We start from the raw sequence: 21543 nt of genomic DNA, 5'->3' as shown, positions 1-21543 counted from the left end.
TCTCATATCACATGGTAAGTCATACCAGTGTTTCCCATAGGTTGAGAATTGACTTGTGGTGGTGGGCAGGGAGGAGTGGTGTGGGCGGGCGGTGTGGGCGGGCGGTGTGGCTCGGCGCGGTGCTTGATGAGCGGGTTCAGAATAAACTAGTCAAACAAAGGTTTATAAATCGATATGCTGATAAAATTAACTTTTATAAACAACAGTAATGTGCAAAAACCAAACATTTAAATGTTAGTGTAGACTACCATTGTTCTTTTATAGTATCACACTGAACTGACCAACAGCTTCGGTGATTATAAAAGGAGCGCTCTTTACTTGTTTTCTGGGTAATTCAGTCACAATTTTAAGAAAAGTTTTTGTTTTTCATGAGACTTTGACACAAATTTCAGCCTACATTTCAGGTCATTTCAGCCTACACCTTTAAACTTTTAGTTTTACAAATCATCAAATTAAAAATAAGTATAATTATATTATTATTATTATAAGTATTAAAATAATATTTAGAGCTTTTAAATGCTGGAAAAGCGCTTGCATTTCACTCTCAAAAGGTTGTACGAACCTGGAGATGAATACTGAAAACATGAAAACATAAAATAAAATAAAAAACAATACCAGGTGGTGTTACTGCAGTAAATCCATTGTGAATGTTGGTGATTTGTGGACTGAAACCCCCGAACTTCGCTCATGGCTTATAACAGAATTCTGGCTGAACGCTTTCCACTTGATCTCACAGTAGTGATGTTATTAATTCTGTGGTGAATTCAAACGCTTTCTCACTGGATCTCCAGCGCTGTGTAGTAACGCTTTCACGTGAACGAGATCGGCCAATATATGGAGTAGCATCTGCCTGCAAAAAGGCTGCATTTTCAGGACCCTATGATTTAGTTGTTTAATTAATTAAGTTTAATTTGTATATTGTCCTAACCAACCCCTAGCCCTACCCATTGGTAACCCTGTTGAAATATTTAAACTCATTTAAGAATTTTGAATATTGTCCCAACCAACCCCTACCCTAGCCCTACCCATTGGTAACTCTGTTGAAATATTTAAACTAAATTAAGTAATTCAGTTTAAAATGGCTGTGCCTGCTGTTTTGTTATAAATAAGGTGGAAAAAGTTTGAATCAGGTCTCACAGTTGGCTAGATGGGGCTGTCACTAAAAAAACTAGGGTCCTAGAAATGCAGTCCTGCAGCGGTCCTAAAAGTGCAGCCTCCGGTATTGCAGGCAGATAATATTGTGTGTATGAGCTCGTGCTGCACTGACTATTATTGCTCCGAGCTGAGAAACGGTCCGTGCAGCGCAGGTCAAACAAGTAGCGTGGCTCTGTTCCACTTTAGTTTCGTTTGTCGTCTCTCATATGTAACAGAAATGGCAGCTCTCATCAGTTAGGCTCATCAATATAGTCGCACCAGCAGGAAAAAACAAGGGGGGGGGGGTGGTCAGTGAAGACTTTTTCATGGAACCCATGCACATCCCTGTGCCCCCGTCTGGACTGAGGGAGACGGACTTGTAATAATAGCTTGTGTAATTTTCTCACTCAGACCACTGCGCCTGCTGCTTCTGCTAGCCTACTGATTGCTTTTAGAGGGAAAAGCTGCCCAACACTGCTGGTCTTGGATCTGTAATCCTCTGTAAGAATTCATAATAATAGCATATTATTAGCGAAAAGGAGTTGGCAAAAGATCCAGTGCGTATCTGTATCTGCACATTTGTCAAATGATTCAATTTTCAATGTGTTTTTGCTTCGGTGAGTAATGTAGCCAATCACAGACATGTTTGCTGATTTCTACAATGCAATTGGCCAATCACAGGTGTTGAAGTTTGAATCCACTCACCGCTCGAGTTTTTGTCCTGTGTAAAGTTCTGCACGTGCGCTAATCCTCTCTAAGTGTGGATATTATGCAAATAAGAGATTCATTGTGTCGTCAGCTTCACTGATTAATATAACAGAACTTTGTGAGATTGCGTTCATTGAATGAGTGACAGCTTTCAGTGATTATGAAGGGAGCGCTCTTTGCACGCTGTCTAGGCGATATAAAAAAAATAACAAATAATATGCCTATAATATATTCAGAATTTGAATAAAACTTTTGTTTTCCATTCTTGTGGCCACATACACGCTTCAACACATAAGCCCATCCGCATATACATGCAGGATTCACTCTTGAAATTGGGATGATTGACAGTGATATTTATGTATCGAAATCAGACTTGTATAAATGTCAGGACAACCCAATTCCTGGCTGCATGTCAATCAATATCCATGGATCACTGGATCTTTGGTAAGTTGTAAGGAACACTATATCGAGCCCAACCTTTAGTTTAAACTGATAATAATTTGTTTTACTCACAATTTCCCCTATTAACTTTAGTCAATCAGCAGCTCTTCTGCCACTCAGTCCCGGCTGAGGGGGCGTGTTCAAGCGGGAAAGTGACGGCGATGCATACCCTCTGTTGATCCAGTTTGCCGCGTTGGATGACAAGTCGACAACGTGCACCGGTTTCATGGTTAGCACCATAGACTGTATAAGGGCGTTTTCACACCTACCTTGTTTGGTCCGGATTTTCGGACTTTTCAGTTTGGTCCGAATCAAAATTGCAGGTGTGAAACCTCCCCCGTACCACGGTCCGGACCAAACAGACGAAATTTGGTCAGACGAAAAGAGGTAGTCTCGGTCCGGATCAAACTGAACAAAGGTTCGGTTCGTTTCTAGTGTGAAAGCATTTTCTGTATGGTTCGGACTTTCAGACCATTTACAGGAAGTTCCTGTTTATGTTTAAATATTATAACGTTATTTTTAAATTCAATCTAGGCTACATTGATTATGAAAAGTGAAAATATGCGCAATATGTGAGTAGACAGAAAGTCAGAAATAATTTTGAACGAAATTTTGTATGATTTTGCTTAGAAAGCATTTCTTTAATGGGAATTTCGTTTTGTATAAATTGTATCTTAATTTTAATCAACGTTTAATCAGATAATTGCCTGGATTTAATAAATAAGAAGCATATAGTCTATAGCAGACAATAATCACGGGAGCGATCACATATGCTTTACACATGAACTGGAGCGGGTCTCAAATAAACCGAAACTCAGCAGGCTACTTGCCTCACAAACATGAGAAATATGTGTATATAAAGCTTGAAATGTCCACTTTTAAATGTAACGAATAAAAAACAGTCAAGCAATGCGCACTGTTCAATAGTGGCAACGATATGCGTCCGTTCATTCATTCTTGTCAAAGACGCTGACGTCAGACGCTCGTCCGTTTACAAACCAATCAATGTCCAGATGCCGCCCACATAGATGAAGACGAGTGGACATGTAAAGTTCTTTAGTGCGCTCACATAATTGCAATGTGAAACCAAACCAAAACTAACCGAATATATAAAAAGTATTAAAACATGAACTTCGGTTCGGACCTTGGTGCGGACTTTCAGGTGTGAAAACGCCCTAAAACATGGTTAGTTAGTACCCCCCTCCCCTCTCTCCCAAAGAAAACGGATTTACGCAATTTACATGGGTCATCAAACCGAGGTCAGAAAATACGGAAATTCATAAAGTGGAATTGTCATCCTGGGAGGGTCGCAATTTATCTAGACGGGCCTCATGTAGAGCTTATGTATGTTCAAAATTTATTTAAATATCGTTTTTTAATAAGAAAATTGAGACGCTATGGTTGAATTAGTTGTCTGTCTGTCTTGTATTTTATCTCTCCAAATGATTGATGTCATTTTAAAAACGTGGAAATGAGGAGAAATAAGGTAACGTAAACTCTTCTTTACGGAAGATAAACATTTCACTTGGCTACTTTGTCAACTAGTAAAATGATTAGAAGCCCTAATTTATATAAATGTATATACTATACATTTTAAAATGTTATTGCATATGTTTTGCAACCATAATTTTTTTTATTCTTAACTCCAATTTGCTGTAAAGGAATGATGTAATTTTAGAAATAAAAGTCGAAATGCCCATAAACAAATTCAAAATTGAAATGCCCCCTATTATGGTTTTTCGAATATTTGCTTTCATGCTGTGTGTAATATAGCTGTTTGTGAATGTGTACGTTCTACAAAGTTGTAAAGTCGATTAAGTTATTGTTGCCCAAAAGAAAGAATCGACTCTGAACCGCCTAGTCAGTCGTTCACATTAGTGCTTGGCCTAGTTGATACAGTTCCCGCATATGCACCGCAATAAATTCGAACTATACACATCGGTTTGTTGATAGACATACACTTATTAATGCTGATGTAGAGAAATTACAGTTGCAACATCTCATAATATAAATGAGTATATAAAATGAGTTTATATGAATATAAAAATGAGTAGTTTATTACTGAGAAATGTCCTGCTCAAGATGGAGGTTCGGGTTGAATAAATAGTTCTTCCAAGGTTTCATCATCAGACTCGCGCTCGGATTGATATGGTGAAATCTATGTCATCGTTACCATTTTTACAGTGTGTACAATAACTGAGGACTGGTGAAGCCTCCTGAGCTGAAACTCATGCGAATGGGCATTTACTGTAGCTTCCAACAAGCGCTGTAAGCGGTAGACCAATCACAACAGACTGGGCCATCTGGCCAATCAGAGCACACACACACACACACACACACACACACACACACACACACACACACACACACACACACACACACACACACACACACACACACACACACACAAAAGAAGGTTCTTTACACTTAGTAACAGTTCTTTTTAGAACCGTATCGTTCTGACGAACCCTTCATATATTGAAATGGTTCTTTGTGTTAGAGTTTAGGGTTCTTTTTTCCCACCTTTTTCTTTTTCAAAGCTGTAACTGTCAAAGCCACCTCATTACTGATTTTCTGGAGCTCAGCCATTCAATTGCAGACTGTCAACACACTCTCAAAAGGTAAATTATTTCTTTATTAAAATATCTATCAATTTTAACTTTCAAATTAACTGGTTTCCTACCAATCATGTCCTTTTCTCTTTTTAGTTTAACAGAACATGTAAGTGTGAGCAGCTCTGTTCAGTTAAGGATTTCTTCTCTTCTCCACTAAGTAAGTAACATAGATATTAAAATGATCCATATTGTTAGATTTTTTTAAATGATTATTTTATGCTTAAACATAGCCAGTCACAAAAAACATTAAAGCTATATTCCATGACTTTATATGACTTTTTTCTTTTAACTTGGTAAAGGGCTCATATACTGTCAATTTTTGGAAGAGACGCACTGTAACTCTAAACTCAAATGTGTATTTCAGATGCTGTCACATACCATAACCTATTCATCTGCAGAGAGAAAATGGCACTCAAAATACACACATAATGAAGTACGTAAAGACATCATAGAGGATTGTGAAGATATTTTACTAGAACTTGGTCTTCATTACATCTATATCATGTTCAATGTCAATTGTTATTTTTGTATTTAGTTAACAACTGTTGTTAGATCAATGTCATTTTTGCTACAATTTGCCATGTCAATAAAAAAATAAAAGTACCTAATACAACATGCTGTTTTTTATTTTATTATAAAAAATAATAGCCATATCACCCTGAAGCCCAAGACTGGTTTCCCACTGAAGCTAAGCAGGGCTGAGCCTGGTCAGTACCTGGATGGGAGACCTCCTGGGAAAACTAGGTTGCTGCTGGAAGAGGTGTTAGTGAGGCCAGCATGGGGTGCTCACTCTGTGGTCTGTCTGGGTCCTAACGCCCCAGTATAGTAATGGGGACACTATACTGTAACAAGCACCGTCCTTCGGATGAGACGTTAAACTGAGGTCCTGACTCTCTGTGGTCATTAAAAATCCCAGAATGTCCTTCGGAAAAAAGAGTAGGGGTGTAACCCCGGCATCCTGGCCAAATTTGCCCAGTGGCCTCTGTCCATCATGGCCTCCTAATCCCCATATACTGATTGGCTTCATCATTCTATCTCCTCTCCACCAATCAGCTGGTGTGTGGTGGCCGCTCTGGCGCAATATGGCTGCCGTCGCATCATCCAGGTGGATGCTGCACATTGGTGGTGGTTGAGGAGATTCCCCCTTCTATATGTAAAGCGCTTTGAGTACCCAGAAAAAGCTCTATATAAATGTAACAAATTATTAAAACCCAAATAGAGGCCTTGCATATGGTCCTTTATGGAACCTTATAATAGGGTTTTATTTAGCTCCAAAAAGGGTTCTGCTATTGTTACAAGCTGAATAACACTAATTTGGTACTGTTTAGAACCATTTTTCTTAAGAGTGCAGAGTATTTAGTGCAAAGGAGGGATATAGAGAGACTGATTCATCCGTTAAGTCGTTTAAGAATCATTGAAAAATGTGGTGATGTGCAATGAATGTTATGAGAAAATGAAAGAGCTTTTTGACCTTTGATGCATGTAAACCTGCAGTAGGAGACCTCCAAAACAAAGGAACCTTTAAAATAGCATAATCGGAGCACTTTAAGCATTTTATCTTTCAAACGGAAAAATTTAAGATCACAGACTTGGATCAACTTGAGGGTGAACTATCACACATTTGAAATGGGGATTGTCATTGTGAAATCTCTCTTTTCCTCCAGTTCTGCACACGCTTCTGAATATAAGCATCCATGCCTAGTCTGCGACAACACACCAGCATAATGCAAGTAATCATAATAGTTTTAAACAAGCACCCAGAGCACAAACAAAATACCAAAAAAAAAAAAAAAGCGTGTGGGTGGATAAAACTGGCCCTGGGGTGGCTGACAGTGAAAGAGAAGAGCGAAGATGGAGATAGTGGGAGAAAGAGAATCTGAGCCAGCTCAAGCAGGTTACGGAGTCTCCTGGGACGTTGATCCATTTAAACAGACTCTTCCATTAGCTACAGCCACTAATTGAGTGAAGGACAAATAACGTCACAGTCCTTTTTTTTAAAAAAACGCTTGATTAATAAACTCTGAGCTTAATTAGGTTTGGGGTCTCATTTTTATCAGTTATTGTTAAGCATGCCTACTCTTCAGGAACAGATTAACATTGGACATCAACTGGGTGGAACAACTTCAGCTCAGTATCAACAATAAATCTGCTCACTCAACTTTTATTTATCACGTAAATGCTACAGTTTAGCTCTTTGATAAACTGCCAACTGTCTGGAAGGCACCGTATATCAGTTCTGTTCCTCTGAGCATGTTTACTGCTTATGAAACTGGGAGACGGTGAAAAGACATACATATTGAAAAATAATGAGATCTCTACCCACATTGTTTCAAGCTATTTGTCAGTAAAGCTGTACCAGGCCTGTACAAGGAGGAACACTCAGTCATTGTGTTATCCACCCGCTATGTTCTGCAGATCTAGCAGACGTTTTTGGGGTGCCATACAATGAGCCTCAAGTGGAATGACTCCAAATCTTGATGGGTCCAAATGTATCCCCGTTAGAGAGTGGCAACTTCCTGCATCTTCTGCAAAATCCAGCTACTTTATTGATCGATTCTCTTTTTGCAAAAACATAAATGAAAAGGCATTAAAGTCCCACAGGAAAAACAATAAAAGCACTGAGAGGGACAGCACACGATCACAGCCATTTGGCCTAATGTAACCTAAATGTTCAACTGCGAGTGTTAGTCTGGAAGACTGCCACAGATAATGATTTGATGAACTTCCCACTTCAGCAGTCCCCTAATGTGGAAAATCTGTTTCCTTTACATTGCACGACAATTAACTCGCCGCTCACTCTCAGAGAGATTTCAGGTCTAATTGGCTGCAGTTTGGAGCATTTCAACACAAGGTTGCCTAGCAACCATTCAGAAAGCAGAATTGGGTGTCTTTTGTGCATATTTGCGCATAATGACATTTATAATTATTTGGCAATTACTCCCCGTTTTTAACGAGGCTGCACATTCTGAATCCGGGGGTTTCGAGGGCATTATGAAGATGTGAAAATGCGATCCAGATGCCAGTGGCATCTCTATGTTGATGGAGAGATACATAAAACAGAAGAAGAAGGGGGAAAAAGGAATGAAAATTCGACAGAAAGACTTAGTGATTGTTGGGGGCTTCTCCATGTTCATTTTGCAGATATTCTCTTTACCATTCCTTTGGCTATGCATTAGCCTTACCTGAGGTATCAGAGCTGCTCAAGCACGGCAAGCATTAGCCTATTAGGGACACATTTAACTGGACTTAATCATTCACCTTTGTCTGAAGTAATTGCTGGTGGTTCATCTTAATAAACCACTAGGGCCAGATATCAGATAAGGCGGATATTAATGCAGAGCCTGTAGATTTCCAAATGAGAGGGAGATTTCATTGAGGCGCAGGGTGAAGGCTTGACATCCCACTTTAAAGGGGTCATGACATGGATTTTTTTATTGTTTTCATATGTTCCTTGAGGTTCACTTATAATATTAATAAAGTTTTGTGGGGGGGGGTTTTGCACAAAAAACTAAAACAAATAATATATATTAGTGGTGGGCCGTTATCGGCGTTAACGTGCTGCGTTAGCGTGAGACTCTTATCGGGCGATAAAAAACATATCGCCGTTAATCTATTCTCAAAGTTGGGTTGGGAGCTGGGTCTATACTACGCAAGCTATGATGACTTTCGAGTTGACACGCACCCGCCTCCTCTCATTCAGTCCGGTTTAACCCGGTCTGAATTTTGCGCGGGGTTGTACATAACGTTAGTTCTACTAATTCCCGCAGATTTCGCGCTCGCATCTGAAGCGCACACACACATGCCGTAATAAAGCCGCCTCTGACATACACGTGCAAAAAAGAGCTTCTTTTTCCAGCTTATTAATGGTCAAATACACTCAAAAATGTCTCAATGCCCATCTTGGTGAGTTTTAACGTAAACACAGTTGTAACCAGCTCACAGGAAAAGTGTTTGGGATCCATGCATGCGTCAGGTCTTAAAGGGACATTAGTTATTTATTATTCAAATTACAAAAAGACAAACGATCACTTACGAGCACACATATTCTGAATGCCTTCGGCAGAATTCAAATGAGCCATTTTAATCTAGATTAATTCCAAGATTACAGTGAGATTAATTTAGATTACATTTTTTTTTCTATATCTATGCCCACCACTAATATATATATATATATATATATATGTGGAAAAACAATGATTTTTAACCAGTCTGAAATGATCAGTTTTTAAAGGGTGGCTCTTTTAAAGGGTTAGTTTACCCCAAAATTACAAATTCTGTCATTAATTACTCACCCTCATGTCATTCCAAACCCGTAAAACCTTTGTTCATCTTCGGAACACAATTTGAGAGCAAAAAAAACAACAACAACAACAACAACCTACTTTATTCAACAATTTCAACAAACTCTTACACTGTTGACGTGTAAACAGTGTAGCACTTCGTAGTGCTATGGCAGAACGACTCCTGCGCATCCGTCATGGTGTTTACTAGGGCTGTAATCTCCCAGTCGATTAGTCGATTATTAGTCGATATGTTCTGGCTCGACCAAAATTCTGATTGGTCGATTTTTTGCCGCGTTCATTTAATCAGTTTTGCTGCGTCCCATGGACTATTTTAACGATGTCTTTACTACCTTTCTGGGTCTTAAAGTATTAGTATTAGTACATAATAGCTGTCTATGGACGGGTAAGAGAGCTCTCGGATTTCATCAAAAATATCTTAATTCGTGTTCCTAAGATGAACAAAGGTCTTACGAGTTTGGAACAACATATGACTGAGTAATTAATGACTGAATGTTCCTTTTTGGGTGAACTAACCTTTTAAAGTTTGTCAGTAAACGGCCACTCTTATGATTGGCTAACATTATTGCATAGGAAACAGCATCAACATTCCCTCACTTCTGCATGCGAGTAAGGGTTTTGAAAACATACATATAAAACCTTAATTTACAGACAAAGCATTATGAAATCATTTACCTAAGGTTTGTGATGCAGCTGCTGTCAAAACCAATACAGTTGGCTGCTTCATCATTTTAACAAAAGTTTCTTTGCAAACTTTACATTACACTGTGCCTCGTCCCCAAAAAATTTAATAAACGATGTGATCAAGAATGCCATTAAAATAAACCATCCAAACTGGAGCTGTATATGAAATGCGCATCTGTATAATGTATCCAGTGTAGACAGCGTCAGTGATTATAATGGATTCTATTTGCATTTGACACGCACACATCCAGTATAGGCAAATGTGAGCCCTTAAGTGATTGAATGCCAGTGGACGCCCCCGGGGGCTATGAAAACTCTTTGTCGATGTCTTGCTCTAGAAGCTGTGACATCACAGGTCACTCAATATTAGAACGAGCTGTTTTTGGAGCTTGATTAAATGAATGCTTTGTTTATAATGAGGACAATGTTTTAAGCTGAAACTTTCAGGATGTTTTAATGATACAAAGATCTCATATGTCAAAAGATCCGGGCAAATTGGATTTCTCATGTCATGACCTCTTTAAAGAGCACCTATCATGGCATTTAAAATGTTCCAAATATTGTTTTAGAAGTCCCCAACAACAGTTTTGCATGCATGCAATGACAAAAAAGACTTTAGTTTTCTTATAATATGCATTTATTTTTACCTGTTTTGACAGCGATTCTCAAATGATTCCTTTAGTGATTCACTTTTCAAAACCCCGCCTTTACGTGACGCTAATCTGCGGTGATTGGTCCGATGACCCAGTCAGTTGTGATTGGTATAGTCTGTGCAGATATTTTCGGAAACGGAACGCCCATCAAAGTCTTATAATGACAGTAATTTGTTAATATGTGTCAGGAGTTATGAATATGAAAACCGTGTCTGTACCTTTTGATTGTAATATGAGCCTCAGCTGATCTCATTCATAAAAAAAAACTCCTCTATTCTCCTCACGAAGACTCGCGACAAATCAACATCCCTCAGGGCTTTTAGTTCAAAAGTGTGCAGATGAGGAGACATATTGATAGATTCTCATATGTCTGTGTCGAATTTCTAAACAGAGGAGTATTTTTTATTCAATACTTCCTCAAAATGCGCAGATATAGCCTAATCATGAGCGATTGAGTCTCTTATGTGTTGTTTTCAATTCATACTGGCAGCCGGAGGGCGCTCTGTGCACATGTAGTCCATGTACAGACAGACGAAGAAGAACCATGTGCCATAATAGAAGTCCATAATAAAAGCTTCCTGAGATCGCGAAACATACATTTGACGACTAATAAACACTCAATCGCGACGATGTATGGTTTGTCTTCAAGCCACTTAGTCTTCAAATGCTCATCCTTGGGCAGATGAAAAAAGTTTGCTTTTGAGTCGCACTTCAGAACACCGCGTCTCGTCGCCATGATGTTTTCTAGTTTTCACTGGCGTCTTGGAGCGCAATAAGTGGGCGTATCGTATTCAAATAACTTGACAAGTTGACGTCATCTAGTCAGAGAAAAAGCTTCGGTCTTCTAACGATTCTTAAAAATGACTCAGAGTCGACTCTTACTTTTGAAAGAAAATAACTATATATATGGTGCACTGTCATATTTCAAACTATGCAGGATGTTTTTGTTCACTTAGATCTATGTTACACACTACATGAAAGGTACATTTCAAAATTCCATGATAGGTGCTCTTTAAAGTTTAAATGAGGCCTTGGCACGTAAGTAGATGCAATTTCACAACTTCTAGCTGTTCAATGGATGTTACAGGTTCATATGTGCGTCTGGAATCCTAGCTGATCTGGAAGTGACCCTTTACCTGTTCATTCACAGAAAGGACATTCAAGTCTTCAAGTCTTAACTGAGAAGGTCACATAAGTGTGAAAGAGTAGTGAAAGACCAGGATGCTAGTATATCCGTTCAGTCATTTTGACTGCAAAAGAGGTCCTTCAACTAAGTGTTCACGTTCATGACCTTCTAACTTCAATTATGCAGCAATATTCTTGCACATGACAACCTTTTTGACAAAAGAAAGCACAAAAAAAAGCACGGAATACTGTGTGGCCAGCTGTCTAGATCAGCGGTTCTCAGATGGTTTTCCTTTTGGATCCAGATCAAGCATGACGCAATGAACAAAAGTAAGCAAAAATGTCCTTAAAATTAAATATTGATTAATATTATAATATTGCCATGAAATGCATAGGAAAAGTAATTACCAATTATTGAACATTAAATATGATGACGAATATTTTAATATTACATTATAATGTAAATTAAGATGAATATAAACATGAAATTAGCTCACTTCATCCAACTGACAGTTACATGAGAGGCAACACCTCTTTTTTTCAGCAAGGATGCATTAAAGGGGTCATGAACTGGCTTTTTTATTTTTTTTATACTGTTGTCTGAGGTCAACTTATTGCGTTTGCGTGGTTTTTACATAAAAAAATATCATAATGAATAAGTAATAGGCTATTTTCTGCCCTGGTTTTGAGGCTCTCTCAAGACACGCTCAGTTTTGATGGGTGTGCCGCAGTGACTGAAGACTTGGAAGTAAACGCCCACGGCAAGGATTGGATAAGATTTGCATATTTAATGAGCTTCTGCTCCCCCTTTCAGTGAAAGCGTGTGGCAAACTGCAACCGGAATGAATCGCCCAGTCCACAGCCAGGGCTCGCAAAATGTCTTTATCAAACAAACACAATGATTAATCTCTCATCCACCTGCGATTGATTGGAATGTTATTTTTGTATTAACGTTACTCGGCCCAGCCGATCAATGAATATAACCATGAACCGCACACACACACGCACACGCGCCCTTCAAATATCGAGTCAAGAGAGTGAACAATGCATATCAAGACAGTAATGAACCAAGAACACCACAAATAAAGTATTCTCCAGCCTGTGACAGCGTGCTAAGGTATGTTCTGTTAGACATTTACATTTACATTTATGCATTTGGCAGACGCTTTTATCCAAAGCGACTTACATTGCATTCAAGCTACACATTTTTGTCAGTTCTTGCTTTCCCTGGGAATCGAACCCATGACCTTGGCGTTGCTAGCGCCACGCTCTACTGTTTGAGCTACAGGAAAGCACGTACACATACACATAGACACGTACACATAATCCATAGATATCAAACGATCTGTAACAATGCAATACAATCACATATCAGTCCCTCCAGGATTTAGCGATATTTTTTTTGTGATTTTTGCAATCAAAATGACTGATTTTGTGGTGGTAATTTCTAGCTTTAATAACATGATAACTTATAGGGTGGGGAATATGACCAAAACCTTCAAGTAATTAATGAATAAAGTAAACAGTCAGAAATAAAACAAAGGCTAATAAATAAATTACAATAATTAATAATAATTTGTTACATTTATATAGCTCTTTTCTAGGCACTCAAAGCGCTTTACATATAGAAGGGGGAATCTCCTCAACCACCACCAATGTGCAGCATCCACCTGGATGATGCGACGACAGCCATATTGCGCCAGAGCGGCCACCACACACCAGCTTATTGGTGGAGAGGAGACAGAGTGATGAAGCCAATCAGTATATGGGGATGATTAGGAGGCCATGATGGAGAGGGGCAAATGGGCAAATTTGGCCAGGATGCCTGGGTTACACCCCTACTCTTTATCGAAGGACATCCTGGGATTTTTAATGACCATAGAGAGTCAGGACCTCGGTTTAACGTCTCATCCGAAGGACGGTGCTTGTTACAGTATAGTGTCCCAATCACTATAGTGGGGTGTTAGGACCCAGACAGACCACAGAGTGAGCACCACATGCTGGCCTCACTAACACCTCTACCAGCAGCTACCTGGTTTTCCCAGATGGTCTCCCATCCAGGTACTAACCAGGCTCAGCCCTGCTTAGCTTCAGTGGGAAACCAGTCTTGGGCTGCAATTAATAATAATAGGACAAGTAAATAGTACAACATAAAGATAGAGATACAAACGGTGCTTTAAGTTTAAATAGGCTACTGTTTGTTTTTCCCCTGTTGATGTTTGATTAACATTAAAGACACAGACAGGAGCGAGTATGGGCTATATTAGGCTGCTTTCACTTTAAGACCTACAGTAATGCACAGATTCAAAACTGACAGACACGTTCCAAACTTGTTCACTCAAGAGATAACCGCCAAGATGGATATTTAGGCATAATTATTATGTGTGTATTTGATCGTACAAAGGGCAATGAGCCTAGAAATAGAACCCATTTCGGTATATGCTACTTATGCGAGCGCTGACAGGCGGCAAACACATGCACAGAATCCGTCTGACATCGGTCCGTGTGTCAGTAGCGAATTGAGTTTGTGGTAAGCTATACAGCACTTTTATTAACTCTTTTTTTAGTGCTATCCGGCATATCATACTTTTGTTTGGTCATTCATCCATCTTAAGTAATCACTTCTCCCGGTCATTGGCACTTATGTGAGACGGCAGCCGGCAGGTGAGAAAGACTCGCTTTCACACAGACCATATTGTGCAAGCAAGCACAACGTCTGTAAGCTCATGAAAACAATGCATTAAATCTTTAAATAAATTAGAGAGAGGTCAATTAGATAATATAATTTATATTTGTCATTAAAATATTTTTTTTTGTGATTTATTTTGCGGTGAAATTACAAATTATGCAGGTTCGCAAAAAAATGCGTAATTTTGTTGATTTTGCGGTGTATTCAGAGATTGCGGAATCGCGAAAAACTGGAGGGACTGACATATAAAAAAACATTTTTCACTCACATTAGTGTGTTGCTTCATTCGTTCATGTAATCTCATCCTGTCTGCAAATCCAGACTCTTGTTTACAAAACGACTCCGTGGTTAAATGAACATACGTGCAAAGTCTTCCCCATGTGAGCTGGATATTCATTAAAAATAAAGTTCATCCATGCATTCATAATATAGGAATCCGAATGAAGCTTATGTGGTATGTTTACTGCTTAGAAATTCGAAGCTGTTTAGCTCTATGCTGCTCTTAGCTGTCATGTTAGTGGCATGAGTTGGTGGGCAGGGCTACAGAATCAGGCGTTGTTCTTCTTCTGTTGAGGCGGTGCTTCACTACACTCTCACGTCATAGCCTGGCACATTCTGAAATTGATCGTTTGCTGGGCCTGGTGTCAATAAAAGCTTTTCTTTGACTAACAAGGAAGTTTTCAGCTCTGAAACTTACAGGATATTCTTATATTACCATGACCTTTTATATATCAAAAGCTTAAGGGAAAATAGATTTCTCAATTCAAGACCCCTTTAAAAGGTGCACTGTCTAAATTTCAGGTTGTGAATTGCAGTCACCCAGCTCTCACCCCTCCCTTTCGAAGCACATAGAGAAGCTACGGGGGCCGACAGTCATCTGAGAGAGCAGAGAGTGACTAGCGCTCTGTAGAGAAGTTTGTCCGTTTAGGGCTATTGTAGAAACATGACAGCGCAAAAGGTCGATTTCACTGTAAGGGGACCCGGGGCGTATGTAGATAGAAATGGCTCATTCTAAGGTAATAAAAACATAACAGTAAATTATGTAAGGTCTTTATACACCACTGAAAGCATAGTTATGTATTGCATTTCTGTCAATAGATCCTCATAAATACTACACACTGTTAAACATTTTACAAAATTGTTCTCTCTTTTGAACTTTCTATTCAAAAGAATCCTGAAAAAAAATGTATCATGGTGTCCACAAAAATATTAAGCAGCACAGCTGTTTTCAACTTTGATAATAATAAGAAATGTTTCTTGAGGAGCACTGAAGCTACTGAAGTCTGGAGTAATGATGCTGAAAATTCAGCTTGCCATCACAGGAATAAAATACATTTTAAAAATCTATTAAAAAATAAAAAAATTATTTTGAATTGTAGTAATATTTCACAGTATTACTGTTTTTACAGTGTTTTTAAAATAAAGTCCCCCTCTGTGAGCATAGGAAACTTCTTTCAAAAACATCTTTCTTTTCCCCCCCAAATTTTTGAACGGTATTGGGATCATTTATTTATTCAATTTAAAAGCTGATAAAAACCTGTTAATTTGCTACCATAACTATGCACAATTATACGCTAATTTTCATTTAGAATTGTTGTTTTTTTCTTCCTGCCAACCCAAAACTATTATTAAATTGTAAATGAACCTACCATCTAGAACTAGACTACATTCAGATGAATGGAAAGGCATCGAATCATCTCTTATGGAAACCTCAAGACAAGCCAGAAGTCAGTGGCACAGCCATTAGTTCCAGCTGATCTCTCTTCCTGAAAACCTCCACTCACCCCCACTGAGGTTTCTTGCCACAGTAGACAGCCATAATTGTAGAGTAAGTGGTGGATGATTTTGATGTGGGTGTGCTCTTTTTCCGTCTTGGGCTGTTGTTAATCGGTTGTGATTTTCTCAAAGCTGCTGAGGTCCAAAGAGGCTTTCTTGGTCCTCTCTGCCATTCAAAACCAACAGCACGACTGCTCATGTGGCAGCAGAAAAGCCTCCAGATGGTTTGTGGGTGGCAGTGATGCCATGTTTCCGTCGAGAGGGTGGGAGATAAGTGATATAGTGGCTCAGGGGCTTTGTTTTAGTATGGATAAATTGTGCTCGTCCATATTGGCTAGTAAATTACTTTTTGACCTCTTTACCCTTTCCGGGAGGAGATGCTAAATCCATTTTGGTCAATGTGACAGACACATGACCACTCCGAGCCTCAACTACACTAATGGACAGAAAGACTTTTACAGGAGGCCATTCAAATCTGTTTTCAGCCTTTAGAAGCAAATAGTGCAGCAGGATTATTACAGTCAATTTTGACTGACAGGCAAGCTTAACAGGAAACTCTTAACCCTTGAAAACGGCTTTGAATTCATAAACAGCTCTTGAGAGATCATTTGATTTCAACGGTTCAGAAGAAAAAAAGAAAAGAAAAAAAGAAGAAGCAAAAACTGACATCAGGATAGTAAGAAGCACCTTGCAACAAGGAGATGCTAAAATGCACCGCTGACTCTAAGTCACTACGGACAGTACAGCCTTTCACCAGGACAAATAATGACAAATATATGAGAAAACAACTGCACTATACCTTTTTAACAACATTCAGACATAATTGAATTACTCATGATGGCAGGAATCATAAAATAATGTAAATTGCCATATAAAAATGTCATATTATATATTATATTTTACAAAAATCCATTGTCATTTAAAAGCTTGGGGTTGAGTTTTAAATGTTGACAAAGCTGAAATTTCAGCAGCCACTATTCCAGCCCAGATCCTGAAATAATTCTTATTAACATTCTTAGTAATATTTCGGTGACACTTTACAATAAGGTTTCATTAGTTAACATTATAAACTAACATGAACTAACCATGAGGAATACATTTGTTACTGTATTTGTTCATCTTTGTTAATGTTAGTTAATAAAAATACAGCTGTTCATTGTTTTTGTTCATGTTAGTTCACAGTGCATTAATTGATGTTAACAAGATTTTAATAAAGTATTAGTAAATGTTGAAATTAACATGAACAAATATTAATAAATGCTTTATAAGTGCAGTTCATTATTAGTTCATGTTAACCAATGAACCTTATTGGAAAGTGTTACCAAGATTTCTTATTAAAACAGTTGTGCAGCTTAATATTTTTTCTATTAACTGTTTTCTATTTTAATATACATATTCCATATATGTTTTCGTTTTGATCAACTTAATCCATCCTTGCTGAATAAAAGTATTAATTTTAGGGCCTTATTTAAACAAATTATGATTTCGACGACATGCTAAAGTTAAAACACACAACACAACATAAATACAGAGAGAGTTGTAGCACTGCACACACACACTCCCCACTAGACCTGCTATAAAAATATGTCAGTATTTCCCAGACGAAAAACAACACTCAGGAAGCATCCCGTCTTGATGACAGGATTACAATGGGAGAGTAAAAGCCTCACAGAGACAATCTGCAGAATGAAGAATCAGCGGCGTAGAAAATGTGCATATCTGTTGGTCTCAGTCACATTGAATATTGATCATATGTAGGCCTACATTTGCATTAATATGTGGGGCTGTTTAATGGGGCTGATAACAACATTTTAGATACAAGTGCAGTTTCACAATTCTCGATTCCAAATTTGAGACCATAGCTAAACCAGCCTTATATAAAGTTTAAACAATATTAAAGACAAGTGAACTGTCAGTAATAAAATAAGAACAAATAAACAAACTTCAAGCAAAAGCACAGATAAATTAGCCTGGTCCTACCAGCGCTCTCCTCCACCCTCAATACCACGACTGAGGTGAGACCCTTGAGCAAGGCACAGAACCCCGCAGCAATATGGCTGCCCACTGCTCTGGGTGTGTGTTCACGGTGTGTGTGTGCACGTGGATGGGTTAAATGCAGGGCACAAATTCCAAGTATGGGTCACCATACTTGGCCACACGTCACTTCACTTCACTCTCTATATTTCATTTGTACAGAGAGTCTGGTCACTCTCCATTGACAAACGTTAACTTCCTTGAAGGCGGGTACTCTGTTGAAGTTTAAAACTATTGGATCTACCCAGAGCCACTCTGGATCGGCCATAACCAATCACTAACGTTTTGTTGTGACGTATATGTCATCTCAAACTAGCGCACGACATCAACCTCATATTTCTCAGCCACTCCCTCTGTCAGCTGATTGGACCGGTTAAAATTTGACCGGAGAAAACCAGAGAATATATCGCAATCCCAGACGGAGTACTGAAGGAAAATGAAGATTGAACGGAAGTACATAGGGGGGCGGAGCCAGGCTACAGATAAATACGATACAAATGAAATAAAAGTGCTTTACATTTTTCAGGTAGGTCTAACAGTAGTATTCAGGTACAGAAATTGAATCATCAAAGATTGTTCCCCCTCGGTAGAAATTGCGTTCGCGGGGGCACTTCGGTGCAATCGAAAAGGGCACTTTCACTGTCAAAGGGGCAGGGGCTCAAGCCCCCCAAGCCCCCCCTTGTGCACATCACTTCACTCTATTAATTAAATACAGATTGATCCTTGTTAAAGCCAGAAGTTATTCAAGATTTATATAAAGTGCAGGGAGTGATTTTCTCTTTGTCTTTTGTTCTTTGATTAACATTAAGGACACAAACAGCAGCAGGTTTATTAGGCTTTGGGTGTGTGCGCACAGAAAACAGCCCGCAAGTACAATTTTTTTTGTGCTTGAATTGTTTAAACTGGCAAACTTAAAAATGTGCCAATAATAAACTCTCGGGCCGCTTGGGTCAATTCTGTCAACTGTCCTAAGCTTCCTTCACACAGGCCCCAGGTCATATTGTCGGTCCCTAAAAATCACGAATTTTAAGTACAACCCTGTTAAAGCATGACAAGTTATCAATATCATATTTTTTTTCTTTAATTTGAATGTATGGAAATGTTAGGTTTTGATCTTAAACTAGCTACCCCTACTGGGAGACAGCTTAATTTAGGCTAAATCTGCAGCCATGTCACTAGTAACCCTATTACTTATAGTGGTTATAGCAGCTTGTTTTAGTAATACAAACCTCACAAAAATCTAAACAAAATGAAGTTAACAATGAATGATCTGGTTAAGCACATTCTGACATTTGCTTAAAAAATTACTTTAGTCAACGGATTAGTCAATGAATTAGGTTCCTATAACTACACATATTTTCTCCTGACCCCAATTTGTGGACACAATTTTTTAAAATTATGTTTTCTTTGATTAATAATTCTAATTTACAACATGTTCAATGCATATAATTTTTTTTGTATTATTATTGAAAACTAAACAATTATTATTAATTTATCATTGGTTACATTTATTATTAGAACACATGGCACTGGAAAAAATTGACGTTCTAGCAAGAAAAAGTACTAGAGCCTATTTAGAAATGTGGTCTCGTTTTATAAGCTTTTTTGGAGTAGAGGTAATTTCCACATATGTATAATTTTTGATACACCTGTTTAAAGTAAATTAATGGCTATTTATTTTTTATTCCATGGTCTGTCTGAACACTCAATTCTGATTGGCTAGAAGGTGTGCATTAAAATCACTGTTCTATATTAAAGGATTAGGTTCACCCAAAAATGAAAATTATTCCATAATTTACTCGCCCTCAATTGACAAACACAGAAGCACAGGATTAAGCAATTACAAAACAATTGGAAGTCTAAAACGAGAATTTTTAAAGAGAAATCTCGGAGGAGCTTAAGTTTGTTGCCCAGCCCTATTTATTTGAACCACAAGAGGCGTCTACTCTCACCTAAGCTTAAAGGTCCCATGGCATGGCATTTTTCTATTATTTTATAATGTTTCCTGAGGTGTACTTATATTGTTAGTATGATTTCTACATCATAAAATGTCATAATTTAGAAATAAAAGGCATTTTTTCAATACTGATGTTTGCCCTGTGGCTGAAGGCCCTGTTACAAGAGGCGTGTCTGCTGTCAGACTTCAGTAAAAACGCCCACTGTTGTGATTGGCTGACAGGGGAAAGGGGGCGTGGTTTAACGAGGTCTACGAGACACGAGCAGGCACGAGCTGCTGCCAGAGAGACGGATGGACCAGAGTTCACTTCACATCAGTTCTTCTGTCAGTCTCAGATCAGTGAACTGTTGTAGTTACAGCATATACTTCAGGTTATTAGTCTATTTCTAGTCGGAGGGACTGTCACTCATGTCAGAAAGTTAGTAACTTTAGTAAATTATGGATCAGCGCTGACTGGAGACGCGAACCGTTTAGAACGATTCAGTCCGATTTGGTGAACTGATTCGGTTCACTAAAAAGAACCGGTTCAAAAGAAAGATCGTTCGCGAACCGGACATCACTAATGTACCAGAGACTGAGCTCAGCGATTGCTAACAAAGTTATTTATAGTAACTACTGAGTTATGAGAGCGCTGTCAGCGCGAGTTTGTGTTTGTATCTGAGAGTTCTGAATAAACACGAGTCCCAGTCACACCGAGTCCGTCTTCATCATTATTACCAACTTTGTAACACATGCAATGTACCATTACAGCTGTCGAGATGAACGAGTTACGAGTAAGTGTTGATAATAGCATTATTTATAGATATGTTCCTATCATATGAAAAGCGTCAGTGACGCGCATTGAGTCCACAGCGCAAACAAAGACACAACAGCAGTAATCGAATGTAATCCAGTTTATTGTGGGGATAGCTGGCTAGCCTAGCCGGATAACCTCACGCTTACCCCCCTTCCGCTTAATCTCGCGCCGCGTTTGGTGCCTCCGCTGTGAGCCAGATGCAGTACTGGGGGTCGGGGATGTTGAAGGCCGACCGGCCAGTGCAGCCCGAGTCTCGGCGTGCGTGAGGTTTATCTCTAAAGCGATGTGAGTCTGCTGATGTTGAGCAGAAACGACTGTATGCACATTTTAGAACAGATAGACGCGACGAGGACGTACAAAAACACTGACTTACAAGATAGAAAACACGAAAACACCGTTCTGTCGGGAGAGAGAGAAGCCGCTGCATGTGCACGAATAATAAATAATTAGCTACACATCAGAAATCACTGATCACAGATCAGAAGGAACTGAAAAAAGACTTCTGTTTTTATTTGTACATCCAAACACTGAGAAACTGCCAGCGTTCACAAGCTCTCGAGCGTTTGCATGGGCGTGCCAGATTCTCTGGGCGGAGGAAAGGGAGGTAACCGTTCCTGCTTGGACGTCAAA

The 21543-nt window shown here is 38.8% G+C and overlaps 1 protein-coding gene across 1 annotated transcript in view; it reads right to left on the bottom strand.

Annotated features, from left to right (window-relative positions):
- itfg1 (integrin alpha FG-GAP repeat containing 1) overlaps positions 1-21543 on the bottom strand; it is a 174937-nt gene that overhangs the window by 149770 nt on the left and 3624 nt on the right. The gene's annotated exons all lie outside the window — the stretch shown is intronic.

This window comes from Gobio gobio (genome assembly GCF_949357685.1).
Source record: "Gobio gobio genome assembly, chromosome: 2".
Classification (NCBI taxonomy): Eukaryota; Metazoa; Chordata; class Actinopteri; order Cypriniformes; family Gobionidae; genus Gobio; species Gobio gobio.
Note: the sequence above shows the minus strand (reverse complement) of the source record. Positions and strands in the feature narration are given on the sequence as shown.